The sequence below is a fragment of the Tursiops truncatus genome, chromosome 1, assembly GCF_011762595.2.
Source record: "Tursiops truncatus isolate mTurTru1 chromosome 1, mTurTru1.mat.Y, whole genome shotgun sequence".
NCBI classification, from domain to species: domain Eukaryota; kingdom Metazoa; phylum Chordata; class Mammalia; order Artiodactyla; family Delphinidae; genus Tursiops; species Tursiops truncatus.
The window spans coordinates 33,377,147-33,405,042 of NC_047034.1; the positions used below are offsets into that span (position 1 = coordinate 33,377,147).

Below are 27,896 nucleotides of genomic sequence, written 5' to 3' on the forward strand. Positions count from 1 at the left end.
CCAGCTACTGACCTCGAGCCTCTCCCACCTCTCTCCCTATAATTTTCCCTGCCCTTCCTAGAATTAGCCGGGGGTGCTGGGCAGACCCTGCAGCATTCTTGAAAGGCTGCCCTCCTGCAGCCCTTCAGACACAGTGGATCCCTGGGAGTTAGGTGCAGCGGAAGGAGAGGAAAGGCTTCAGATAGATGCAAGCAATGCTCTTTCCTGCCCCCGTGCCTTTGCACATGCAGGGGCCTCGCCCACAAGTCCGTGTCACCGCTTGTGTATTCCCATCTCTGAAGTCTCAGTTCACACCGTCCCCCTCTGAAGTCTTCCCTGACCACCGCCCACGCTCCATTAATCAATCCCTTTCTCCTTCTCCCATCCTTGAAGAACCCATATCCACTGTGATGCTCAACTCCTCTCTCAGATTGTGAGCCCCTCGAGGGCAACTCTGTGACTCATCAGCCCAGAACTAATAGTGAGAGGAGCACCAAGGCATGGCGAGAGTGGGAGGAATGCCTGGGGAGAGGGTTTGGGGCCCGGGTGGCTGAGGAGAAAGAGGCAGAGCAAATGGGGAACAGACCAGTTAAACGAGGAGAAAGGCCAAAGCTCTTCTAACGGAAAAAGAAAATGAAATCAGAATGAAAATTGATGAGGCGGAGAGAAAAGGAGACTCGTTTCATCAGCAGGTTTGCCAGATGAAGCCCCGGGATAAATCACGAGGCGGAAGGAGCCTTGGTCTCGGTGTGGCTCACTGCCTTCTCCTTCTGTCAGCTGTCTCGGGCAGGCCTGAGAGATAAATGGCTACAGCTGAGGCCCCGCAGTGGGTTTTTTTCCATCCGCAACCGCAGTAAGAATGGCCCGTCAGTCCTCATCGCCTCCTCCAGGCCTGCGCTGCCCACGCCTTCACGCGCTCCCCTCCCGTGGCCCTCCTCTTCCCCTGCTCCCCTCCTCAGTCCCGCTGGCCTCTCCCGCAGCAGCCCCCCCATCACCCCTCCCCAGCTTGGGGTCAGGCCTGTGGAGAGCATTTGTCAGAAGCCCTGTCCGACCTTCTGTGCCCCTATCCAGCTTCTCTGAAGTCAGGGTGGGAAGGATAGGTCAGGGCATGAGAACTGGTGGTGGAGGACATGGGACAGGACAGGGCTGGGTTCTAGTTCTGGCCTGAGACAGACCTTGGAGTGTGTCCTCTTACTTCTCTAGCCCTTGGGCTCCCCATCTGTGAAATGAGGAGGTGGGGCTAGAGCAGTGGTTCTAAAGTTGAGGTCCCTGGACCAGCAGTATCAGCTCACTTGGAATCTTGTTAGACATGCAGATTCTCAAGCCCACCCCAGACCTCCAGAATCAGAAACTCAGAGGGTGGGGCCTAGTTACCTGTGTTTGAGGAAACCATCCAGGTGAATCTGATGTATGCGCATGGAGAATCACTGGGCTAGATTACCTCCAAGGACCCTCCAGATGAGATTAGAATTCTGTAAACGAGAACAGTGCCGGCTAGGAACGCTCAATTAAAACTACGTGGGGACTTCCCAGGTGGCGCAGTGATTAAGAATCCGCCTGCCGGGGCTTCCCTGGTGGCGCAGTGGTTGAGAGTCCGCCTGCCGATGCAGGGGACGCGGGTTCATGCCCCGGTCTGGGAAGATCCCACATGCCGCGGAGCGGCTGGGCCCGTGAGCCATGGCTGCTGAGCCTGCGCGTCTGGAGCCTGTGGTCCGCAACGGGGGAGGCCACAACAGTGAGAGGCCCGCGTACCGCAAAAAAAAAAAAAAAAAAAAGAATCCGCCTGCCAATGCAGGGGACACGGGTTCGAGCCCCGGTCTGGGAAGATCCCACATGCCGCAGAGCAACAAAGCCCGTGTGCCACAACTACTGAGCCTGCACTCTAGAGCCCACGAGCCACAACTACTGAGCCTGCATGCCACAACTACTGAGCCTGCGCACTAGAGCCCGGGAGCCACAACTACTGAAGCCCGTGTGCCACAACTACTGAGCCCATGAGCCTAGAGCCCGTGCTCTGCAACAAGGGAAGCCACTGCAATGAGAAGCCCGACCACCGCAACTAGAGAAAGCCTGCATGCAGCAACAAAGACCCAATGTAGCCAAAAATAAATAAATAAAAAGCTATTAAAAATACACAAAACCTATGTGTATGATGAACTCCTTATCATTATCCTGATAGATAAGAGTTGAGTTTTCCAGACCCCTCTCACCTTCTCTGTCCCAGCCACAAGGAAGCTCTCTACCCAATGAGCATTAATAGAGCCCTGACTGTATGCTGGCGCTGTGAGGGGATAGGGATACAAGGTCATGGGGAGGGCAGGCGGGAGTCACAAATTTAAAAACAAAACACTCTATTAAAGTATGATAAGAGGTGTCACAGAAGCACTTACCAAGAGCAACAGGGGCATAGTCTGGAGGAGAGAACACAATTCTGTGAGGAAATTTCTAGAAGTCATTGAATTATACACTAAAAATGGGTAGATTTGTTGGTATGCAATGTACTTCAATAAGGTTGTTTTTAACAAAACCTCCCAGGGAAGTGTTGCCTAGGTCAGCAGATGCACAGATGGTAGAAGACCATTCTATACATACTGGGGACACCAGGAGCAAAGGTGCTGGGATAAAAATGATGAAGTGAACTCTAAGAACTGAGTGGTCCCCCTTCGTTTCCAAGAGTGTAGGTGAGGTGGAGAGGCTGGAGCCAGAACAGTCTGGACATGATACTGGAGGCAGAGGGCAGCCCAGAGGGCATCTAAGGCAGCGACTACTATAGCCATCAATACTATCTATTATGACTGGCTGCACCACCTTGCGATCTAAATTCTTCCATCTCCACGATCCTGAGTGATAGTCACAATAGCCTTGCAAGGTCATAGATGCCATTATCCCCATTTTAATGGAAAAGATATTAAGTGACCTGCCCAAGATCATACAGCAAACGAGTAACGGAGCCAGGGCTAAAAGACAGTATGCTTCCAAGTCCAGACTTACTTTCTCAGTGGGACGGCAATGTTAATAATGGTAGCCATTGACCAAGGACTGCCTATGAGCCAGGCTTTGGGCTGGGCTCTGAAATGAGTGGTTGCCCTCAATGCTCAAAACCACAGTAAGATGTGGGGATTACTAGCCCCATTTCACAGATGTGGAGGATAGGTAGGTACCTTGCACAAGAACACCCAGCTGGTAGAGCCGGGAAGCAGACAAGGTCTGGCTGGCTGCCAAAGCCCGTGCTCTATGCTCCGACCCCACATCACCCTCCTCCGGCTCCCACTGCCCAGCTCTCTTCAGGCCCAGAATGGAATGGGAGATTTCCAGCTGACTTCTTATTCAAATTCCCTTGAGCCTGGGCCAGCCCAAGAGAAAGAAACTGGCCCCAGGCCTAAGCTGAACAGCCCTTCTTTAAGGGAAGGCCCTTTCCAATCCGGCAGGGGCTTCTTTCCTCCAAGCCCATCAATGCCTTCTGAGCCCCACACACCCGCTGGGGGACCAGTGCCTTCCAGGGCCCGGGGCCCGGTGGATAGAAGCACTTCCATCTCACGATCAATAACAGGCATAATTCAGTGACTGCAGCAAGTACAAAGGAGTGTAGGTTAAATCAATATTTAGAAGCTTCGAAATGAAACTAATTAAGAGCAAGCCTTAATGATTTTTACTGCCTGGGAATAAAAAGGACAAAAAGCCTGCCCATATTTCATGAGTCCACCTTAGTAGCTTGTAATCATTTGGCAAGAGCAGAAGATGAAAAGTGCTCCCAGCCAGTCCCACTTTCTGCATTGCAGGAGAGGGCAGTACCTCGTCCTTGGTAGCAGAAGACGATGAATGGGATGGAGCACAGGACGCAAACTGCATTGTGGAAGGCCACTGGCTTAGGTCAGGGATCGTTACGGATTGAATTGTGCCCCCCCCCCAAAAGATACAGTGAAGTCCCACTCCCAGAACCTGTGAACGTGACCTTAATTTGGAAACAGGGTCTTTGCAGATGTAATCAAGTAAAGATGAGGTTATACTGGGTTAGGGTGGGCCCTAATCCAATGACTGGTGTTCTTATAAGAAGAGGGAAATTTGGACACAGACACAGAGACACAGGAACAATTCAGTGTGGTGATGGAGATCGTGATTGAAGTGCTGCAGCTGCGAGCCAGGGAAGCCAGGACCAGAGCCTGGGAGAGGCAAAGAAGGAGTCTCCCCTACGGGTTTCAGAAACACCACGGCCTGGTCCTGCTGCCCTTCTGACACACTGATTTCAGACTTCTAGACGCCGGAACCCGAGACAATTAAGTTTCTGTTATTTAAGCCACCCAGTCCAGTTTGTAGTACTTTGATACGGCAGCCCCAGTAAACTCATGCTGGGATCCTGGATTCTGGTTCCCACTCTACCACTTACTAACTGTGCAAGGTTGGCAAAATGCTTAACCTCCATGAACCTCAGTTTTCGCCTCTGAAAAATGGGGATAAGACTAGTTCCTTCCGTCTTTTCTGTCCAGAGATCTGGTTCAGATCTAATGAAAACATGAGTGTGAAATATGCTGTGAGCTGTGAGTGCTACACAAATACCACCTATAGGCTCGCTGCTAGTGGAAACAATCTGGGAACGACTCAGGAGCTGTCAGAGGGGCAGGAAGTTCCTTGCCAGCTCCCAGGGCGTGATCCAATCAGATCACAGGTGTGAGGTGTCTTTGCCTCATTAGAGATATTATATACACGAAGAGTATTTTTATTGTCGTTCTCAACAGAGATTTTATTTCTTGTCCACTTGGCCCTCGCTTTCTCATCTGTAAAATGAAAGGGTTGGACAACATTATTAAGGTATTTTTCAGCACCAATTCCTGGGCTTATTCATATATACATATTAATATATATTTGATATATATACTTAAAGTAGCATATCTTAGCATCCCAACCTCATTCTCATCCCCGTAGCCCAGGGCAATGCAGAGGGGTGCCAGCTAAGTACTGTGGTGAGAGATAGGAGTGCTGGGGTTTTGCATCCCTTTGCCCTCTACTGCCTGGGTTAAGAGAGGAACCAGAGCACTTTCCTCTCTCCTCCCTCAAGCTTACCGAGCATGAAAGGAACAGGAAACCACGCAGGCAGCAAATAAAATCTCTATCGATCACGGGATGGCTGGCATCCCAAGTCCGCCTGGCTCAGAGCTGTTCATCTTAAATAAACGTTCCTAATGATCCCCTCATACTTAATGCTGGAGCTGTCTCGTTAAAGTGCAACGGAACAGGGTGGCTAAATGTGGGGCTGCTGCCTCTCTGTCGGGGCCTCTTCCAGGGCTCCAGGGGGGATAAGGTTCTCAGGTGGCCTCTCAAAATTTTGGAAGGAGCTGCACCTTGCAGCAGTGGGGTTCTCAAATGTGGGGACCAAGCTAGCTTCCTGCCACATGACAACCAACATTCTTCCCAGATGTGTATCAGTGTGGCGAATGAGCGTCTGTTTGCACGATGCCCTCACAGGAAGGGAAACATCAACACGGTAACCACCACAATGCTGTCACCTGAGATTCACCAGCACGGTGGTCGCCCCACCTACAGCACACCATCTCTACCAATATCACCGCCCCACTGTCATCGTTGTCCTCAGCTGTGATCACTAGGGGCCCCTCGCTCACTGTCATCACCACACATCACTCTGAACACCCTCCACTAGCATCATTATCCCTCCATCCACTGCTGCCACAATCCTGATCATCGTAGCACCCTGATCATCATAAGAGAACTTGTTTGGCTTCATCTCTGTGACTCATTCAATATCTGAAACAGATATGGATTTTGCCATTGGGACATAGGAGACCTTATAAGGCTAACGTGAGAATGAGTGGATTCACATGTACACAGAGTTCCATCCTAACAGAAGCATAAACATGGACATGTGATGTACACACGGAGAGCACCAGGGGGAAAGGGGAGTGGGGTTGGAAGGATAGGCAGGGGACAGGTCAACCAGAGCTCCACATTCTCCTTAGGAGAAAAAAATTACAATCCTTTGTCTCCTGTCATCTCTGTTTTCCAACTCTGGCTGCACCACAGATTCATATGGGGATCTTTTAAAATATACTGATGCCTACATCCCACTCCAGACCAGTTAAAATCAATCTCTGGGGGTACAATGCAGGCATGGAATTAAAACTCCCCAGGATTTCTTTGTATGTAAATTTTACATCAAAAGAAAAACAAAACTGTAAAATAAAGTTGAACTCCATAGTTGTTAAAGTATTTAGGGAAAAGTGTACTCATGTCTGCAATTTACTTTAAAATGCACCAAAAATAAGATGGATTGATGGATAGATGGAAAGCGATGTGATAAAGCAAGTCTCGTAAAAGGTTAATGGTAGAATCTAGGTAGTGGGTATATTATTGCTCACGGTAAAATTCCTTCAACTTTGCTGTATATTTGAAATTTTTCATAATAAAATATTGGGAAAATATCCAACTGGTGTTACTGTGAAGCTAGGGCTGAGAAACACTGCATCTAAAGGAAAAATCCATAAGCAAGTGATTTTCTCTTTCCTCCACCCTCCACCTTTCTCATCAAACCAATCAGACTCTCATCCAGTGTTACCCACCCTTCTTGGGTCTCATCACACGGAGACAAGTGGATCTGGATGGTGCACCAGGGGCAATGGAGGCAGCTGCGTGCTGTAGGAGCGGGCGGCTAGGGGGACACCTGGCTGCCCAGGCCTCGCAGGGCTGGGCCTGGGACCCACTGCCGTACCAGTTGGCCAGCTGTGCTCTGGTCAAATGGCCCCGAGTCTCCTCTTTCTTAGCAAGGATTAAATCATTTCCCAGGAAAACCAGACCAGAGTCTATTGCAGAGAGAGAGAGAGAGAGAGAGAGAGAGAGAGAGAGACAGAGAGAGAGAGTGTGTGTGTGTGTGTGTGTGTGTGTGTGTGTGTGTGTGTGTGTGTGTGTGTGTGTGTTGGATACTGCGGGCAGGGGCCAGGCCCCACGTCTCATCTGTATGCTCCTCCACAGCTGGCTCGTCCTGTCGGGGGAGTGCCATGGCAACACCGTGCTCTTTAAACACAGGAGTTTGTGCTGCCATCGCAAAGCAGCATTAGGCAATTTAATTAAGGAGCTGGCAGCAGACAAACTTTGTGAGTTAAAGGCATTTTATTAAATCCCATTGTATTATGCAGCTCAGTTCCCCCAGGAGCTGCAGAGCTGGGGGAGGACAGAGGAGAATTTGCTGGGGTTTCTTTTCTCTTCTTTGCTTTTTTCTGGCCTCCTTTCTGCTTCATGAATGCATTCACTGAACGTAGGGGGACCCCAACTGTGACTGCCTGCTCCCCCCAGCCCAAGCGTCAGGCCATGGCATAAGGTCTGCTGGCTGCAGTCTGGGCGGTATGATCGCCAGCACTGACCCCGTGGGTGTATCACCATTCACAGGGCACTCTCAGCGCGTTATCTCAGGGCCAGGCCTCCAACCCGAGCTTCAGTGTCCACTCGGCACCAAGCTCAGTGTTTCCCATGCAGGGTCTCACTGAATCCCCCCACACCCTCGGAGTAGGAACTTCCGGCAGCCCCATTCTACAGATAAGGAAAGTGAGGCTTACAGATATTACGAAGCCTGCCCAGGGTCTTGTAAGTAGTATGTAGCAGAGAAGCAAGCCCAGACAGGCTGACTGCAGAGGCCAAGGTTCACAACACTGCTCCCTGTTACCTCTTAAGGCTGGTGATTTTTTCCTGTTTCAACCTTTGGAATGGGTTCCACTCCAGGCACCCAGCTAGGAAAATAATTCCAGGGTGAAGCCGGGGTGGGACTAGGCCTTCTCCAGGACCCTGACCTCCTAACCCACCACACCTAGAATGTGTGACTGTGCCTCGCGAAAGGTCACACCCAAGCGCGTGTGCTGAGAACATGCTGGCACGTTCAGGGGGTCCAACCTGTCCTCCTGGCCGCCTCAGGGAGAGTGTCTGGCTGGGACCTGAAGTCATCTCCTCTAAGGACCAGAGGTCAGGAAACCAGATGAAAGACCACAGGCTGCTGTGGCTGGATGTGGGGAAGCACTTCCTGGGTGAGAGACAGGTTGAAATAAAAAAGGCCTGTCTTGCCAAGAAACTGCATTTTAGCTCATCTGCCCCAAGAGGGAGCCCACCCAGGCTCCTGCCTCCCGGCTGCGGAAGCGTGTCTGGGGCTCTAACGCCTGCCAAGGATCCCACCCTGAGGCCTCCCTTCCCTGGCAGCCCTCTCAGCGCCTGGCTTGTCAGAGTCCCTCCTGTGCGAGCAAGCCTAGGGGAGTCCAGCCCAGCCCCAGCAGTTCTGGGGAGGCCCACTGTCCCGCTGGGCTCCAGCTGGCCCCTGGGCCACAGGGCCTCCCTCCGCAGCCTCTTCAGTTGCCCGGAGCTGTAGCAGCAAGGGGCGAAACGCCTTTCACTCTGCAGACGTTCGCCGAGCTCCACCCAGTGCCTGCCCTCCAGACCTGTGGACAGTTCTCTTGGGCTCAGTTTCCTTAATCCTAAACTAGGGGCAACGGCATACACCTTGTCCCGCTAAAACAGATGAAAAACAATTAGCTAATTCCATGAAGGGCTTTTTCTCTGCCAGGGACTTGCCACTCATCGCCTCTTTTAATCCTTAGATGAGGGAACTGAGACTAAAAGAAGTTAAGCCTCGGGCCCAAGCTCATACAACCAGGAAGGGGTAAGAACCAGTGTTCTTAACAACCCCATTTTATATATATATAAACTTATACATATGCATGTATATGCATATGTAGGTATATATATGTATATATAATTATTACATAATTATATATAAATAACAGCATTGAGATATAATTCATGTACCATAAATTCAATCACATTATATTTGAAAAATAAATTTAATGGCTGGATTTGCCACCAAGCTTAAGGATGCTTTACTGTTACCCAACAGGAAGCTCCTCTTGGAAGGTGCGTTCAGGACTCAGCAAACGGAGCCAGACGAGTCCAGCCACGGGGCTCCCCAGGAGCCAGCTGTGGGGCTGTGTCTTCTCCCAGCCTCCACCTCTTTTCTTAACGCTCCCCGCTCTTCTCACCCCTCCCCCACTTTGCTCTTCATCCATCACCATCGTCTCCCTGCCCCCACCAGGCCCTGAGGCTTCCTCCTGGCTCCCGGGTCTCCTCTACCCATTCCCACTCCCTCACCCCCACCTGGCAGAGACTGAGCCACAGCTGCAGGTGCTGTCCAGGTGACCTCTTTGAGAAGTCCCCAGAGGGGTGGCCATGTGTGCAGGCAGGCCAGGGAGGACGAGCTGGCAGCAGCGGGAGGATGCCCAAGTCCATACTGCCACCATGTAAATCTCCCAGGGAAACAGCAGCATTCTAATCCCAGCTCCACCACTTACCAACTATGGGACTATCTCACCGAGCCCGTTTCTTCTCACTTGTAAAATGGGGATAAGAATATCTTCTCTGAATTTTAGTAGGTAAAATTCATTGAATACTTACTCTGTACTGGGCCTTTCACGAAGCTTCATTCTTATCTAACCCACATAACAACCCCCTGATAGTGGTAGTTATACTTACTGAAGAGGAAATGGAGGCTCAGAGAAGTTAAGCAACTTGCCCAGGTCCCACAGCTAGTACGTGTAGGAGCCATGATCCAGGTCCAGCACTGCGTGATGCTTAGCCCTCACTCTTCAGCACACCAACTGCCAGGCTGTGAGGGAGCCTATGGGATGCATGTGTGCAAAAGTGCTTATCAACAGAAATCCCAGAACAACTAAAGCAGAGGGCCTTTCCCCCAACTCTCACAGGGCTCTGCTATATAGCCTGGCCAGTTTTGTTCCACCGAAATAAGAACAAGTGCTCCAGGGGCTACGTACCCTCCCTTCTGCTGGAGCAGCTTGGGCTGCACGTGTTTGTGTGCATGTGTCTGTGTGTGTGCGTGTGTGCACTTGTGTGTTGGGGAGAGGCGCGGTGCCCGGCCAGGTGACCCAGCTAAGAGGGGAGCAGATTTGGAGGCTGTATTTTGCCACTGCTTGCTCTCCTGGGCTCAAAGCCTGGGTGGTGCCAGCTCGTTTTCAGTCATTTTCCCAGGGAATTAACAGGGGAACATTCTCGTCTGTAATAATGATAAAAATAATAATAATTAACTCAGCTGTAGCTTATATTTCTCCAGTATCTCTCTCCCCAGATCTCAAAACTCTGGGCAAATAGCAAATCTGCTGGCTTTCTAGCCATACCCGAGAGCCTGGGAAGCCTTAGGTACTGGCAGATTTTCTGTCTCCTCCAGCTGGGTGGCAAGTCAGGTGCACAGGAGACTGGTCCCAGAAGCTGCCCTTTGAGAGCCCCTAGCAGAGCTGGGAAACAACCCCAGGTGCTCTGCCTCTCCACCTTCTCACTCCATCACATTCTGGGATCACCCTGTGTCCCGGAGCAGGAGAACTGGTAAGGAAGGGAGCAAGGTGTCAGCTGTCTTTGCCCAACCTTAAGAAGTTCCCCCATCTCTGGGCTCCCACACAGTGGGCACTGCCTTAGGGAGAACGACCCCCTGCTCCTCCAGCCAATGGAACCACGTCCGGCAGGTCTGGCCCCTGCAGAGGATGGCTGATGGCTTTTTCTGATCCCAGCCAGGAGTCATTACGCACCAAATGTCTAGTTTAAACAAGTGATTAGGCAGCTCTATTAAGAGCGCACGTGCTTCCCGCCAGGGAGGGACAGGAACTTCCAGAGGAGGCGGAGGACCTCAGGGCCTTGCAGCAACGGGCTTTCTCCTCCAAAGCATTCTCCAGTGAGCCTAATGCAAGGAGGAGCTCCCAGGGTTCCGGGAGCCAGCATCCTGGCAGAGTTTTAGACACAGAGCCCACTCCTCAGTGACCGGGCAGCCCACCTATGCCCTGATAGACATGAAGGACTCTGAGCAATTTAAATACAGAGAAGCCAAAGCTCTCCTGTGGCCTGTGGCTTCAACCTCTCCAAAGACATTCTTGAAAAGCAATTACTGGATCTGAGTTACTGATACATTTCCTTTGCTTCCTCCAGGAGCTGCAGGACAAGGAAAAGGTCAGAAGGGTAAACACAGTCAGCAACTGTGCTTATCGTAAACATATTCCCCCAGCATCTCCAGAGAGAAAAAGCCTACTTAATCTCGAGTCCACAGATGGACTGAAGAGCCTGGAAAATACCTGAAATTGTGTTTGTGTGCACATGTGTGAGCGTGAGCGTATGGGTGCGTTTTTCTGGAGAGAAGGTCCATAGCTTGTATCAGATCCTCAGTGGGGTCTATGACCCCCAAATGCTAAGAAGCACTGCTCTACTGGTTCCTTGGTCAGTTCTAAAGATGATGGGTTGGCCCCTTTCCATAAAGGTCTCTTCATCCTTCAGAAACAGCAGTAGATTTTGAGGCCTGGATTCTACCTGCTTGAAGAGGGGGGCTAGGACGAGTCTGGGGACACAGCTGAAGCAGAACTGTGACAGGGAGTCTTTTGCCAGGCGGAGCTGTGGCCGCCTCTCATCTAGCTGCAGTGATGATGTGCCTTCCTCGTCACCTCGTTTTTCCCGTTGTGACAGCTCCATATCTGCTGTTCTCTGTCACCCCAGTGACAGCCTTCTAATAATGAAGGCAGCATCAATGTCATAAAGATCCCTCCAGAACCCCAGGGGCTAGAAGGAGATCAGGTTCAGGAAGCTGGGAGCCACATGCTCTACACAGCAGAGTGGAGAGAACCAAGTCTTCAGAATAGGAAAGACGAGTTCAAATCCTACTTCTGCTTCTAACTAGCTGTGTGACCTTGAACAAATTACTTAACCTGAGAGTCAGTTCCTGCATCTGTAAAATGGGAATAACACCTCAAGGGTTATCTTGAGGATTCAATGAGGTAATACTGACAAAGCATCTGGCACAGTGCTGGCACACAGCAGGAGCTCAATAAATGAGTTCTTTTTCACAGCAGGCATGGATAGGGACGTGCACACCTACACCCTCCTGCTGCACTACTGCAATATCAGAGAAAAGGGGCCCCAGGGGAGAAGGGCTTCTTGGTAACACGTGAATGGCAGTCAGAAGCCACGTCTGCCCACGCTGACCCGAATCCCCCAATCCTTCATGGGTCGCCAGAAGGCCCCTTCTCCTCTGCACAGTGCTCTTTCCTGACATCCCACAACTGCCATCTAGGTTTTCCATCTGTGTATCGTGCAGCCTCTCCTCTCCATCTCTCTCCTTGTGATGAGGGAGGCCACTGGCTCTCCTTGGCCAAAGGGCACACCCCCTGGCTGCGTTAGTAGCAGCCACCCCATCCATCCCCACCCACCTCTCCAGGGCCTCCCCTCCTCTTCTCTTTCCCTGAACTGTATAGCAACTGGCTGTTCTCTTTTGCGCTTGCAAGGCCTTTGAACTTGTTGCTCTGGAATGCCCTTCCACTCTCTGCTTGGGGAGCTCTTAATTATCCTCCCGTGCCAGCTCAACTGTCACCTCGTGGTGACAATCCCTGCCCTCCCCCCTCTTGCTCCTCCAGAACCTACCCTAGTTTAGCAGGAGCCGTGGAGTGTCTTCCTCCCTAGCCTGAGTTTCTCCAGAGCAGGGGCTGGGCCTGCTCTAGCCTGGCTTCCCCTTTGCCTCACACAGGGGTTGGCACATGGTTGGTGCTCAACAAATGCCAGTTGGGGTAAAAGAACAAATGGTGTGATGGCCCATGGCTGGCAGTGGGGTTGTCCTCAACGGGAGGCTTCCTGTGAAGGGGGCAGACCCACCCCGTCTGTAAAAGGTGGCCAGCTTGGGTCCTGCTGGAGAAGGCCTAACCCTGTGTCTAGACTAGATGAGTAGCAGGTGACGATGAGAAGGCTGATGTGCTCACCCCATCTGGATTCTGCACGTGTCTATTTCAAGCCACGGGGTCAGGGCAGAGGGCTTCTGCCAATCACCCCAGAACCTTCTCTACCTTGCACCTGCAGGTGCACCTGCTACTCAAGGGGAGGAGGAGGGGAATTAACCATCGTGAGCACTGGCAGTGTTAGGGCTAGCTCTGTGAGGCTGGCGTCCTCGACTCATTTCACAGATGAGGACACTGAGGCTCAGAGGTGACTCGCTGGCCCAGAGCCAGGCAAGAAGCTGCACAGAGCTGAAACGGGAGCCAGGTTGGTCCAGCTCTAGAACGAGATCTCTTTTCTTCACAAGATACTGTCTTCTGTAGAGATCATAACACAGCACCCAGAGGGAACAGGAATGGAGAAAGGCTCACACTGAAAGATTGTGTGCGTGCATGTGCGCGTGCGTGCGTGATACTTCTTCACCGACCACAAAGACAGAGAGAATGGATGGAGGAAGGTCTGGACAGCCTTTCCTCCCACGTGTCTGGATGCGGGTCAGAGGATTCCACACTGGGGTTCAGGTCCACAAGGCAAGCCTCTGAGCAGGCGTCACAGTCTCCAGGTACCGGTGGGGAACGGCTCTCTCAGCACAGCAATAAACAACTCAGGGGGCTTCAGCCCACCCCTGTTTCTATGCCACCATGTTTGGTTACTTGCACTACCTGGCCAAAGTCTCAACCCCAGAAGCATGAGAAGGAAATGCGGGGAGGGGAGGAAGCCCTCCACCGTGAAAAAAGAGGCGAGTCCAGACACAAGGGTGAAATGAGGGGAAGGAGCCGGGGACAAGCTGCTTGGACTGAACCAGCCCATCTCAGATTTAAGTACCTTTATTTTTGATCAGAAATATGTGATCTGGAAAATCTTGGGACTTCTATGCTTTTTGGGTTTTTGTTTTTTGCATGCGTTACTGTTTCTCTTAAATTTTTAGTGCTCTTTTTCAAAAATCTACTCTTGTTTCCCTTGAAACTGAGAGAAAATTGGGATCGTAAGCACCTGGGTGAGTGTGTGTAGCCGGGGAGCAGCACAGTCTGCTGGGGACTCTGGAGGAGCTGGGGGAGGGCAGGAAGGAGAGAGGGGTAAAGGGAGGCAGGACCAGCAATCACACCCAGGAATGAACAGCGGCTGTGAGGAAGGCTGGTGTTCCTTGCACACGGGAACTGTTTCAGGTCCAGGTGAGCTTCACAGGCAACCCCCGCACCTGGATTCAGAGCCCGGGCCCTGCAGCAGCTGAGCAGCTTTTCCGGCTCCTGTACGGGTGCCTGGAGGGGAGATGGCTTGCCTCCTGTTGGAGTGGGAGAAGGTTCCAGGAAACCTGTGGTGACAGCAAGATTCTTGACTCCAGGTAGCCAAGGAGCAAGAAGGCAAAAAAAGAGGCTGGAAAGTTAAGTGGAAAGGAAGGCCTTGAGGAGCCTGGCGTGGCAGGTTAATAGTTTCCTTCAAGAGAGATTTCATGCCCCATTGGATAAACGAAATACTGCGCAATTGCAAAAGAGCCGTCCCGCAGCGTATTAGACACCACCACACTGTCCCGTCATCGCCATCACGGTGACTGATGACTTACCAAAAGCCACACTGACATTTCCAAGTGAGATGCTTTGACAGAGGTGCCATTCAACAGGGCCCAAAAAGCCAGAGAGAACCTGAATGTAAATGAGGAACATTTGTCACCTTTGTCTCAACTATTGAAAGGTTTCTTGTCTGACAACAAGTCCTCCAGGAGAGAGCTATGGAGTGAGAGAGGTGGCCTGGAAGATGGGCAGGTGAGAGGGAAGGGAACAGTATGATCCTGAAAGAGCCCAGAGGAAGAGGAGGACGGCCCCCTGGGAACAGCAGGAAGTCAGGGGCAGCAGAGGCCAGGGAGATAGTCACCCTGTGACTCAGCAGAAAGGAGCGGCAGCAAGAACACAGGCCTGCACTGTCCAACATGGCAGCCCCATACGTGGCCGCTGAACATCTGGACTGTGGCTAGTCCAAACTGAGAAGTGCTGTACATGTAAATGCACACCGGCTTGTACAGATTTAATGTGCAAAAAGAATGCAAACCATCTCATTAATAACTCTGTTACGCTGATTACATTTTGAAATGATAATCTGGGGGGATATGTTGGGTTAAATAATGTTGTTAACTTCACCTGTTTCTTTTTACTTTTTTAATGTGGCTACTCCATATGTTCAAGTGTGGTTTACATTATATTTCTATTGAGCAGCAAGCACTAGCACAGACTGTGGATCAGAAAGATTAGGTTCAATCCCACCTCCACCACTTACTCAAGGCTCCCCCGCCCCATTCCTGGGAGCCAGGACTGAACACTCTCCTGGCCTCATCAATTATTAGCTGCATGCGCAGCTTTTCCACGGGCCCTCCATGAGAATCTGGGAGACTATTACCCCTCGGCACCTTGGTTTTCCCAAGGGTAAAATGAAGGGATTAGGGCAGATGGCTTCTGAGTGCTCCCCAAAGCTCTGTGACCCACAGTATGCATCACCCAGCCTCGGCGTGCCTGTTTCCTCACGTGAGTCTTCGTGAGGGGCAAGCAGCAGCAGTGGGCGGAAGGAAGTGCAGGGGTGATGCTCCTGACCTCCTAGGGTGACTCGATGTGCTTGTGCCTTACGGCAGACACCACCGCCCTCCGGGCTGGGATGTGGGCCATGGGTGCTGCGCCGAAGCCCCCACGCCACCAGGGTGTGGAGCCTGGGGCTGTGCCCAGCCGAGCGAGCCCAAGTGAGGGATTCAAAGTGCTCTGCTCATGCAGTGTGTCTAAAGAAGTGGGCGAGGCCTTAAAATCTTTACCCAGGACCATCACGGCATCACCTAATCCCTGGGGAAGTAAACATCCTTCCTACAGAGCCGGCCCGGGCTCCCAGCTGCTGCCCACAACCAGCCCCTCTCCTCTCCTGAGGCTCCCACCTCCCCAGGCCAGGGCAGGGGTAGGGACGAAGATCAGGATTCCCAGAGGGACCAAGGTAGGAAGAGGGTGCTGACAGCAACCTGAAGACCTAGTTAGCCAGTGCTCCAGGCCTCTGACCAAGTCCGGCTGGGGGCTGATGGCTTCTCTCTCGGACCCTGAACTTCAAGGCCTTAACGAGCAGGGGACAGACCTCTTCTTGTCACATCCAGATCAAACAACCTTTCACAGAGGGTGGTCCATGGTCCCCTTAAACCAGAATTAGGTTCAGAACAACTGTACAGGGTGCTTGTTAATCCTGCAGATTCCTGGAATCCACCCAGACTTCTGGAATTGGATTCTCTGGAGGTGAGACCCAGGAACCTGCCTGCTTAACACACTCTGGAGGTGGTCTTTGGTAAGCACTGATGGAGATCCCAGTGAGGGTTAGTGTAATGACTTCGGGAGGGGCAGAACCCTCCCTACCCCCAGCCCGGAGCAGGCTGCATTTCTGTCCACCCCATCAGCAGGCGGGCGGGAGATGTTCGAGCAGAAAGTGAAGGACCAGGTATGCATTGCACGGGGAAGGGAAGGCTGGGCTCAATGCACCCCTCTTCTCGCATCTGTGCAGCCCTATACATCAGAGACGGTTCCCAGGCGCCTGAGGAAAATGGGTCAAGCTGCAGCAGTAGGGGCTGCAGTAGGAATGTCCTGCCATGAGGAGCCAGCCACACTGGAGCATCTGGCTTCTTTTCTTTAGTGACAAGAGACAGGCCTATGGGGATGGGCTCTAAGCGCCCTCCAAGGGGAGGGGGTCCTGAGGCTATGGACCCAACCTTCCCACGCCTTTCCCTCAGGTCAGGCCGAGGAGGGAGATCTGGCAGCAGGTGGAGGCAGACACGGTGGGGGAGGAAGAGGAGGAACTCAGGCAGGTGGCCCAGCTAAAGCCAAGAGGAGCAGTGGGGAAACAACACAGGGCTGGAGCTGGTTGGGCTGGGGGGAGGGGGCTGGGGGAGGGGAGGGGGGAGGGGAGGGGGCAGGCAATGGGGAAGATGCAGAGAGAATGCTGGAGAGGGCTGCCATCTGTGTCTCCCTCAGGAGGCGGTGACGGAGGGGCCTGGGTGGAACCCAGATGAAGCTGTGGCCTCTCCCAAGGTTGCCCTCACTGGGGGATAAATCTCAGCTGCTGACCCGCCTGTTAACAGTAAGCCTGGGAGAGGACGTGACCCAATGGCCTGGAAGCTGAGGCCCTGAGAGGAAATCCCTTCCCCTCCTGACTCCCACTTCCATGCACTTTCCACCTCCCCACGAACCTCCAGTTAGTGCTCCCACCAAACTAAAGGATGGCACTCAGATGCGGTGGCACCCACCAGGGCACACCAAAGACGCCCTCTCGTGCAGCACCGCAGGCTTTGTTCCAGGGGTCATGCAAGGTGCTCCATGCCTGCCTGCTGACGTGCAAACCTTCACCTGCCGGCCTCATACCATCTGCCCTGCTTTACCTACGAGGAACGGAAGGCTCACAGACTCAGGTTACCGGGCGGTGGTGGCAGCCCTAACCCAGGATGCCCTTGACCAGACGGGAGGCTTCCACCAGCGTGGAGCCGGGTGAGCTCCTGCCAGAGTCACCAAAGGCGGCGGTGGAGGCACCAGAGCCAAGGCCCTGGCTTCAGGAAGGAGGAGGGGATTTGTGGAAGGTCACAGAGAGAGCCAGCGGCAAAGCCAGGATGAGGACCCTGAATTCCTGGTTCCAAACCTAGCTCCTCAAGCAGCAGCAACTCGACGACATGGTTGAGCTCAGGGTCGCTCCACAGCCAGAGGCAGGGGCCAGGAGCCAGCAGCTATTCCCTCACCTGCTGCTGCTCAGGATTAGTCAGTTCTCACTGAAGAACAACCTACTGGAGGCTGGGACCCAGGGCTGAACAGCTCCACACAGGACAACTACGAGGCTGTGAAGTCCTGGAGGGCAGGGATGGGTCTTGTCTTTGGGTCCCAGCACGTAGCATGGTTCCCAGCACACAGTGGCTGTGATGGATGAATGAAGGAATGTGTGAATGAATGAATCAAACCAGCCTGATGTGTGAGGCTAAGTCGGGGGAGGGGCTTGGTAGACTCGGGACTCTGCTTGCGCCTCATTTCCTGCCTCTGGGAGGATGCCACGCATTGTGCTGGGGGTAAGCCATGGGCAAGAGAGCAAAGGAGCACCCAAGGAGAGGAGAGACAAGTAAGCAATAAGAAGCACGATGGGCTGCGTGTTCCTCCTGAGGCCGGACCCCTGTGTGACCTTGAGCAAGTCCCTTCCTCCTCCAGGCCTTCGCTTGTTTAGTAGGAGCGGGGCTGAACTAAATGATGCAAAGTCACTTACACCGACCCCATGAATAGCAGGCAGTGGGCACTGGATCCTCTCCCAGCTGCAGAGAATCACAGCTTCACAACAGCGGGGGCACTGAGGGGGTGGAGAAGAGCAAGGCCACGCAGAGAAGCCCTGGCCCAAGGGAGGCAGACGCTCCTGGAAGCTGGGTCCCCAGAGACTGCGCAGCCAGAGGTAACTGGCTGTGACAGAGGAGCAATTCAGTAGTCAATTCCATCCATAAAACTTTGATTGCCTCGGAGCCTTGTAAACAGGCAGCTCCCCTGTGGGCCCGTTCAAAGCCTTTCTCTTTCCTTCTCCCTCCTGCCAGCACCAGCTCAGCCCAACGCCGGCCTGCACCAGCCACCAAACATCCCTCGGTCTCTGGTGGGCAGCCAAGGGTTAAATGCCCTTGGCATTTAACCTCACTGGCAGGTGAGGGCCCAGGGCCATGGGACAGTGGGAGGGGGAGGGAGCCAGAATCACCTAGCCCTCCATTAGTCCAAATTAAAATCAGGAGTAAGATGACAATTACAGTTTGCAGTGGGCTAACTGTTTTCCCTCAGAAGATGGTCGTTTTGCAGACTGGGGAAATTAGTTGTTTAAAGTCCCAGGTGGATTGGCTTTGAACCCAGCTGAGGCCAGCCGTCCCTGCCTCCTCCTGGACTGGTCCTCCGCCTCTTCACCACCCCTCAGGGCAGCCATGTAGCCTCAGGCTTCTGCCCTTTGGGATCCTCAGGCAGGGACAGACTGAGGGTCTGGGGGTTCTGGGTAGGCGGAGGGGGGAACACCGGCAGAGAGGCCGGGCTGGGGAAGCAGCTGCGCAGAAGGTGCAGCTGGTCAGAAGCCAGCAGTGCTAGGGGCTTCCAGCCCAGCTGCCAGGAGGGCCCACTGTAGTTGCAGGTGTCTCCCTGCCTGACCTCCTGCCATCTGCCCAGCTGAGGGGTGGGCTCTAAGAAGCCTCTTTGGACTTGCCAGAAGTTGCCATATTCAATAGTCATTATAACGTTCATTCAACAAACACCAATGTGCCAAGCACTAAAACAGGACGAGGGACACTGCAGTGAACAGTACAGATACCACCCCCTCTCTCGTGGAGCTTACATGGGAGGAGAGGGATAGACAATAAACGGAGAATAAATACATAGGTAAATAAAACACCCGATAGTGACAGCGTTCTGAAGGAACATGGTAAGCAGAATGGCCCTCCAATGACCTTCACACACTAATCCCTGGAATCTGTTGAATCTGTTACCTTACATAGCAAAAGGGACAGTGCAGATGTAACTAAGGTTGTGGACTTTAAGGGGGAGTGTCCCGGATTACCTGGGTGGGGCACATCTAATCCCACGAGTCCTTAAACACACAGGACTTTGTCCAGCTGGAAGCAGAAAGGGAATCCAAGCATACAAGGATTTGGCGTCCTGTTGCTGGTTCTGAGATACAGGGGCTACGCACAAGGACTGAAGAGAGGCCTCTGGGAGCTGACAGCCAGCGAGGAAGCAGGGCCTCAGTCCTGCAACCGCAAGGAACTGGGTTCCACCCTGCCACCTGCATGAGCTTGGAAGTGGATTCTCCCTAGAGCCTCCAGATGAAGCGTCCAGGCTGGCTGACACCTTGATTTTGGCCTTTTGGAACCTGGGGCCGAGAGACCAGGAGAGCCGTGGACTTCTGACCGACAGAGCGGAGACAACACATACGTGCTGTTTTCAGCCGTCAAATTTCTGGTGATTTGTTAGAGCAGCAATAAAAAACGAACTCAGGAACTAAACGTATAGGATAGTGACCTGGTGCTGCTGTACCCTGGGTGGCCAGGAAGGCCTCTCTGAGGAGGGACCTGTCCTAAGACCTGAATGAGGAGGAGGAGGCAGAGTACGATGATCAATTTGTCCCCATTTCTCAGCTTTAACTCTCCTGAATCTCAAAAAGCCCTCAGTCCCAAGCAAACCAAACGGTCGGTCACTGTAAGGCAGAGGGGACAGCAGGGCAAAGGCTCTGAGGTGGGGGGCTTTCAGGTGAGTCACCACTAAAAGCATCCTGGGGGAAGTGCTGTCAAATACAGGAGCAGGTGATGGAGCTGTGGGGCCTCTCGCTCAGAATGGGGACTGAGCAGTTCTAGCTAAGGTGTGGGCCTGCCCAGAGGTGGGGCACTGGCTCCTTCTAGAACCCTCTCCTTCCAGCTGTGGGGCTTAATTACCGCTGCCTTTCCAGTCCTGTCCCTGGGCTACTTCCTCTCTCCCCTGCTCTGCCTCCTTCTCCAGCTGGCCTCTGCCAGTGCCCAGGTGTCTCCTCAGTGCCAGGGTACCAGGTGCTTACTGCTGCTTTCCCTAGTGGGATGCTGGCGCACCACCAGTGGCTCACAGCAGGGGGAATTATCTGAGATGTCTTTAGTTAGTGAGACAATAGGAGGCTGGAAAGAGGGGAAGACAGAGGTCATGGATGGCTTCACGCTCCATCAAAACATGCCTGGGAGCCTGAGGAAGCCTGAGAAGCAGAGGGAAAGGGAAAAGCAGAGATGGCCAGGGGGCTCCTCTACACCCTCTGTCCTGCTGTCCCACAGCAGCCCCACCTTTACACGAACCCACCCCCTCTCAGTGCAGGTCACCTCCAACACTGGAGGCATGCAAGCAGCAGCTGTTGGCCTAAGCAAGGAGCGAGAGTCAGTCTGAGAGTAAAGAAGGACCCCAGGTAAAATTCTGGCTCTTTCTCTCGTTAGCTGTGTGTTGTCTGGCAAGTTAATTGTTCTGGGTCTCACTTTTCTCTTCTGTACAATTAGGGTAATAATACCTACTTTGCAGGGTGGTTGTTGTGAAGATTAGAGATGTCGAAAAGTGCCCCACATGGAGTAGGTACTGGATAAATGGTAGCTATTTCGATTATGAGCACTGAACCTCCCATCCCGAATCCCAGTCCCCTGAATCCAACATACCTCAAATCAGAGTGTGCCCAAGAATCAGCTGGAGTGCTTGTTAACGTGCAAATATCCATCCCACTCCTCTGGTCCCTGATTCTGCAGGCCTGGGGGTGGAGCCCAGAAACCTGAAGATTGACTCACTTCCAAGCAGGTGAATCTGATGTAGGTGCCTGGGTCTGCACTTGCTGTCCCAGGCCAGTGTCTGCCTCCTGGGGGGAAAGAGCTGGCCCCAAACTGTCCGGCACCATATCCATTTCAGAAGCTGCCTCCACAGATGAAAAGAGCTGGCTGGGAGGTAGAGCCTTTCCCCCAATCCTCTACCCTCACGTGGAGGTGTGTGCCTTAGGCAGCCTCCACACCTAAGCAAGGTGAGTTGGTCCTCTGCCTCCTGGGATGTATGTTCTAAGAGCCTCAGGTGGTCAGAGCACACCTCAGCCACTTCATTTTGCCTCCTTGCTTTTCAATGGAAGAAACTGAGGCCCAGAGCAGCAAGGGACTTATGCAAGGGTACCCACCAGAACTCAGCTTCTGAATCTGATCTGCAAGATAAAAGTCCTTGGCTATGGGACCACTGGTCCCTTTCAACTCGAATGTTTAGGGCATTATTTACTCCAGGAGTTGGCTCCACTCGCCCCAGGTTGGGGACGCCCAGGGCTGACTGCCTTCTTTGATCTCTAATCAACCTCTCTGATTTCCAGGCCAGGAGGTCTGTAAAACTGTGATCGCATCCCAGCTCCCAGGTCTCATTCACTTTATGGTCTATGTTTGGTGGCAATTCTCTCTTTCCTATTTTTCTGTTTTCCTCCTCCCTTTCTCTTTCTACATATTCATTCAAGCTTTGATTCCGTGCCTGCTCTCTGTTAGCACTGGGGATACACGAGACGAACAAGACTCAGCTCTGCCCTGGGGAAGCTCTCAGCCTAGCAGGGCAGACAGACAGTCACAGGTCTCACGTAGGCCCAGGGGCTGTGAGATGTGTTAGACAGGGGCACCCACAGTGGGGGGTAACAGAGGTGAGAGCCAAAAGGGTCCTCGGAGAGCCATATCCTTCCTCTCTGTCCTTTGTACCTCTTCTCCTGCCTTTGGCTCTCTGCATTTGCCAACAAAATGCCAAAAAATACAGTCATTTAGGTACAATGCAGCACTGTTATTGAAAAATGAGAAAAACACATGGAAAAAATTTAAATAATCCCCCTTCCCACCTCCCAATTCTAACTAACTGCTATTAACATTTTGGTTCATGTCCTTTCAAGCTTTTTCTTACAGTAGCAAATATTCTTACTGTTACGTCCCTCTGCCTGGGTTTCACATCATCTTACTTGTTTAGGTGGAGCACAGTGTCAAGTCACTTTTGAAAAAGAGGTGAGTTTCTTGAAAATGTGCATGTTTGAAAATGTCCTCATTTAATCTCCGTAATTAATTGATAGACTGACTGAAAATATAATTTCAGATTAAAAAAACCTTCCCTCATATGTTCGGAGGAATTTTTCCACTATCTACTTGCTGCCAGAGTTCTATTGAGAAGTCTGCTGTTATCCTAAAGCCTGTCTTTTTCTTTCAGATACTTGTAGAATCTTCACTTTATCCCCAACATTTTGAAATTTTAAAATGTGTCTTTGTGAGGCTCTTTTGTCATTAATTGTGCTGGGCACCTAATGGATCCTTGCGATCTGGAAAGTATGTAATCATTTTCGTTTAAGGAAATGGAATACATTTTAAATATCTAAGAGTTCATTCTTGTTCTCTGCATTTTGACTGTCTGCAAATCACCCAGATGTCCATCAAGTGATAAACGGATGAATGTGAAATATCCATGCATGCAATATTATCCAACCATAGAAAGGAATGAAGTACTGATAATGCTGCAACATGGATGAATCTTGAAAACATTATGCTAAATGATAGAAGCTAGACACAAAGGCCACATACTATACGATTCCACTTAGGAAATGTCCAGAATAGGTAAATGCATAGAGACAGAGGGCAGATTAGTAGTTGCCAGGGTCTGGAGAGAAAGAATGAAGAGTGACCGCTTATGGGTATGGGGTTTCTTTTTGAACGCAGTAGACTGAACAGATGATGTAACTAGAATTACATAGTGATGATGGTTGCACAACCTTGTGAATATACTAAAAACCACTAAAGGGCTTCCCTGGTGGTGCAGCAGTAAAGAATCCGCCTGCCAATGCAGGGGACAGGGGTTTGAACCCTGGTCCGGGAAGATCCCACATGCCGCGGAGCAACTAAGCCCGTGCGCCACAACTCCTGAGCCTGCGCTCTAGAGCCCGTGAGCCTCAACTACTGAAGCCGGCGTGCCTAGACCTCGTGCTCCGCAACAAGAGAAGCCACTGCAATGAGAAGCCCGTGCACCGCAATGAAGAGTAGCCCCTGCTCGCCCCAACTAGAGAAAGCCCGCGCACGGCAACAAAGACCCAACTCAACCAAAAATAAATAAAAATAATAATTTTTATTAATTATATTAATATAAATAATAAAATAAAATAAAAAATTAAAAAATAATAAAATAAAATAAATAATTAAAAACCCCACTAAATTGTTCATTTTGAAAGGGCGAATTTTATGGTATGTGAGTTATACCATATACAAATTTTTTTCCTCTTTTGGCCATGCCATGTGGCTTGCGGGATCTTAGTTCCCTGACCAGGGGTTGAACCTGTGCCCTCAGCAGTGAAAGCACTGAGTCCTAACCACTAGACCTCCAGGGAATTCCTGATCTCTCAATTTTTTTTAAAAGGCCCCTTGCTCTGTGAGTATAAAATCCTCCCTTATTTCTCTGAGGATATCAATGGTGATGGTGGTGGCGTTTACATTTTCTTTTGCTCCCTGCATACATTTACCTCCTTCAATTTGTTTTATTTTGGCTAATGCTTTTTTTTTTTAACACCTTTATTGGAGTATAATTGCTTTACAATGTTGTGTTAGTTTCTGCTGTATAACAAAGTGAATCAGCTATATGCATACGTATATCCCCATATCCCCTCCCTCTTGTGTCTTCCTCCCACCCTCCCTTGGCTAATGCTTTTTCATATTGGATGCCTTCCTTAAAAATCTTGTAGTGCTTGGCTGATGGCTCGTATTTACGAGTGAGGCATTTAGAAGCTGACTGGAAGCTCTGTGTGCATGTGTGGGTCTCGCCATGGGAGGTTTCAGTGGAGTCCCCCAAATGTCACTATTTGCCCAGCTACCAACATTCCTAGAGCCAACAGGAGGAATAGGTCAAGGGGCTCCCCCATCTGGCTTGCAAACATTCAGAAAATCCCCATTTTTCAATATATTGCCTCATCTCCACCCATACTTTGTACCCATGTTCCCAAGCCAGCTTTTCTTGGGTTCAGTCTCTCTGGAGAATAAAGTTCTCTCCAAGATGCTGCTAGGGTAAAGCAGGGACAGTTCTGTGGTGAAAAGGGGTGAGGATTCACTCTCCTGTTTGGGGCCCTAATCCACATTCTATCCTCAGATGTCACTGATTTCTGAGCCTATGTGTCGTTCAGTGGCAGGAGTCTGTCCGTTTCTCACTGGCTTCTCCACTGCGGAGCTTTAGGCTTTACTTTCTCTATCGAGCCGTCAGTTAGCTTCTCAACTTCCAACGCTGCACAGACATCACTGATTCACTCTGGTCTCCTTTGCCCTTATGGGCTGGCACCTCTTCTCCTTTACTCTTGTTTACGTGTGGTAGTGGAGAGAGAGTGTTCAGTCTACCACGTTCAATCGCAGTCCCTCTCTGCTTCCTGTCATTCGAAAAGCAGCAGACACTTGGCATTCTCAAGTTTACCATAAGGTGGTTTCCACTGCAACAACCAACCCCGATCTGACATGAAATAGTGCACAGTGCTGACTTGCAGGCTGTGAGTCTGATTCAGGAGAACCTCCCGGCAAGCTGAGAGTAAGGTGACTTTGCCCTCACTAGCCATCCTCATTATATTTCTCAGCCATACTTTACTACATTTTATGGGGGAAATTATAGGGTAGTCTCTAATCCATGGATTCATGACAGGCTATGATGTCTCTCTTGAGAATGTCAAGGGTCTAGTGTATTTCTGTCGCTATGGAAACTAGCTCCCTGGTGACAATCAGGCTTAGAGACATCACAGTGGTGGGATGCACATGGATTCTGGCTCTGGTAACAGGCAGAGAGCAGTCCCTGGAGAGTTGGCTACACTCACCCTAATGACCAGCTACATCCTTCAAGATGTCTCCTCTCGTCCTGAGCACCTAGCATGGGGCCTGGCTCGAAGCACTTCAGCTCAGAGAATGAGGAGGCAGAGGGTGAGCCTGTCTGACCCACCAAGATCTGGAATCGTTCAAGTACTCCTGGAACTGCTCCCAAATCCAGCCCCCCGGGGCTTCTGCTTCATGGTCACCCAAGCGAGGAAGAGTTGGCTCAGAATTCTTTCAGCGGCCAACAGTTCTTTTTTTTTTAAACGTTTTTTATTTCTTTAATGTTGTATCTATTTTATTTATTTATTTTTGGCTGCATTGGGTTTTCGTTGCTGTGCGCGCGCTTTTCTCTAGTTGTGGCAAGTGGAGGCTACTCTTTGTTGCGTTGTGCGGGCTTCTCATCGTGGTGGCTTCTCCTGTTGCGGAGCACGGGCTTTAGCCACGTGGGCTTCAGTAGTTGTGGCACGTGGGCTCAGTAGTTGTGGCTCACGGGCTTAGTTGCTCCGCGGCATGTGGGATCTTCCCAGACCAGGGCTCGAACCCGTGTCCCCTGCATTGGCAGGCGGATTCTTAACTACTGCACCACCAGGGAAGCCCCTGGCCAACAGTTCTTAACTTTCAGAGTGGGGAGGAAGGAAGGAGATGGATAATTAAAAAAAGTCACTAGTGGGCTTCCCTGGTGGCGCAGTGGTTCAGAGTCCGCCTGCCGATGCAGAGGATACAGGTTCGTGCCCCGGTCCGGGAAGATCCCACATGCCGTGGAGCGGCTGGGCCGGTGAGCCATGGCCGCTGAGCCTGCGCGTCCGGAGCCTGTGCTCCGCAACGGGAGAGGCCACAACAGTGAGAGGCCCACATACCGCAAAAAAAAAAAAAAAAAAAAAAAGTCACTAGTGTTTGGCTTTGAACTAATCCCCCGCCCCCAGCATATTTACTATGCAAATGAATTAATACAGTTAAGTGCTTAGGACAGCCTGGCTCCTGGTAACTGCTTTATAAGTGTTTGCTATTATTATTACAAAAATTGTATTTAGCTTGAGTCCACATGAAAACAAATTTGCACTGCCTGCCTCTCTGCAACTCCCTCAACTCAGAAAATGCATAAGATAGAGACCCAGGGATGGAGACTCCTCTTCACACAAGAGCAAGTAAACCATCATCCAAATATTCTGCTTATTAGTTCTCCCCATTCACCAGACTGGTGAGCTCATTCCGTCAGCCCTACTCCTTGACGCTTTACCAAGAACCAATTAGTTGATGTCTGTAAAGCCGTTTGTGAGTGCTCCCTCTCCAGGCTGTCCTCACAGCTGCCCCTTCCCGGTCCAGGCAGGACAGGCAGGCCCAGCTCCTCCTCCTCCCAGTTCCCTCCTCCCTGCTTTTTTGTTTTGTTTTGTTTTTGCATTACGCGGGCCTCTCACTGTTGTGGCCTCTCCCGTTGCGGAGCACAGACTCTGGACGCGCAGGCTCAGCGGCCATGGCTCACGGGCCCAGCCGCTCCGCGGCATGTGGGATCTTCCCGGACTGGGGCACGAATCCGTGTCCCCTGCATCGGCAGGCGGACTCTCAACCACTGCACCACCAGGGAAGCCCCCTCCTCCCTGCTTTGTACCTATGGCTCCAGTACATCCCGGGTCTTGAACTGGCCTTGGCTGGTCGTAGGGCTCTGGCTCCTCTGTTCGGCTCTCCTGCCCATCCCTACTTCTCCCTTCCAGTGCCTCCCCCCCTTTTCCAGATGTGTCTTCTTGCTTTTTCTGTCACTGTCCCCATCATCTCACTTTCTCTCTTTTCATCCCCTGGGCTGGGAGCCCCTTAAGGGCAGATCTTCTCTACCTCTACAGTTTGAACACCTAGCATAGGGCCGGGCACATAGTAGATGTTCAAAATATTTTTTTTCTTTTTGGAATGATGAAATCTTCTTTCTGTGTTGCCCTGTTTCTGTATCTGCTTTGTGTCCTCTATCTGTAAACCCTCAGCCCATCCCACCCCACTCCACCCTGGCCGGCTTCCTCGCAAAGCCTCTCGGGCCGCCCCTCTGCCGGGCTGGGGGCAAAGGAGCTAGTGTTCCCAGTGCCAGGAGAGCCCTCAGCTGCAGAGAAAGGCCTGAACAGGTTGCACAGCTCAGTGTATCAGAAGTGATCCCTACTGATGAGAGGTAGGCTTGTGCTGTGCAATTTCCATCTCATTTGTCTTTTCATTTGTAGCTTAAGTTGGCGAATTTCGTCTGGAATGTGCCTGGTCTCTGGCAATCCACACACAACAAATGTGCGTCCCCTGTAGCTGTGACAGAGAGTCTGGCAGGGGAACAGGCTCAGGTCCCCCACGGTGGCACAGCCCTGGGTCCTGAGCCTCCAGAAATGCTAATGCTTGAAGGATGGTGACCAAAAGTGATTTCTCCAAGGCCTGGGGTGGGGCAGGGACAGGGAGGAAACTGCAGTGAGGGGGGTTAGGGTTATTAGGCCCTGGAAAAATTTGTTTTCTTTTTTTCCTTTTTTTCTTTGTTCCTATCTACCTACCTATCTTGCGGGAGAGAGTAAAGTGCAGGGAATGGAAGATACGTCGTTTGGGCCTTTAAAAGTGGGCAGCATAGGCACAATGTGGAGCGAAAGAAGCCAAGAAATCCGATCATATAAATTAAAAAACTGGCAAAACTAAAGTATGTTGCTAGAACTGTGAACAGTGTCAGACTGTCAAGGGCACGAGGGAGGCTTCTGGGGGGCTGGAAGTGTTCTACATCTTGATCTGGGCTATGGGTAACGTGGGGGGTATGGTACACCCTGTGGACAAATTCATCAATTTG

At 51.5% G+C, this 27,896-nt stretch overlaps 1 protein-coding gene across 3 annotated transcripts in view; it reads right to left on the minus strand.

Moving 5' to 3' along the window:
• The window catches only part of LRRN2 (leucine rich repeat neuronal 2), a 63,171-nt gene that overhangs the window by 11,378 nt on the left and 23,897 nt on the right, over positions 1 to 27,896 (minus strand). The window contains exon 2 of one of the 3 annotated variants that reach the window (XM_033852383.2): positions 1,354 to 1,451. The exons of 1 other annotated variant lie outside the window; for it this stretch is intronic. The gene's annotated coding sequence lies outside the window, so the exon portion shown is untranslated. Of the gene's footprint in view, positions 1 to 1,353; positions 1,452 to 9,492; positions 9,638 to 27,896 lie in introns of all 3 variants that reach the window. One more of the 3 variants, XM_033852386.2, reaches the window with a different exon arrangement.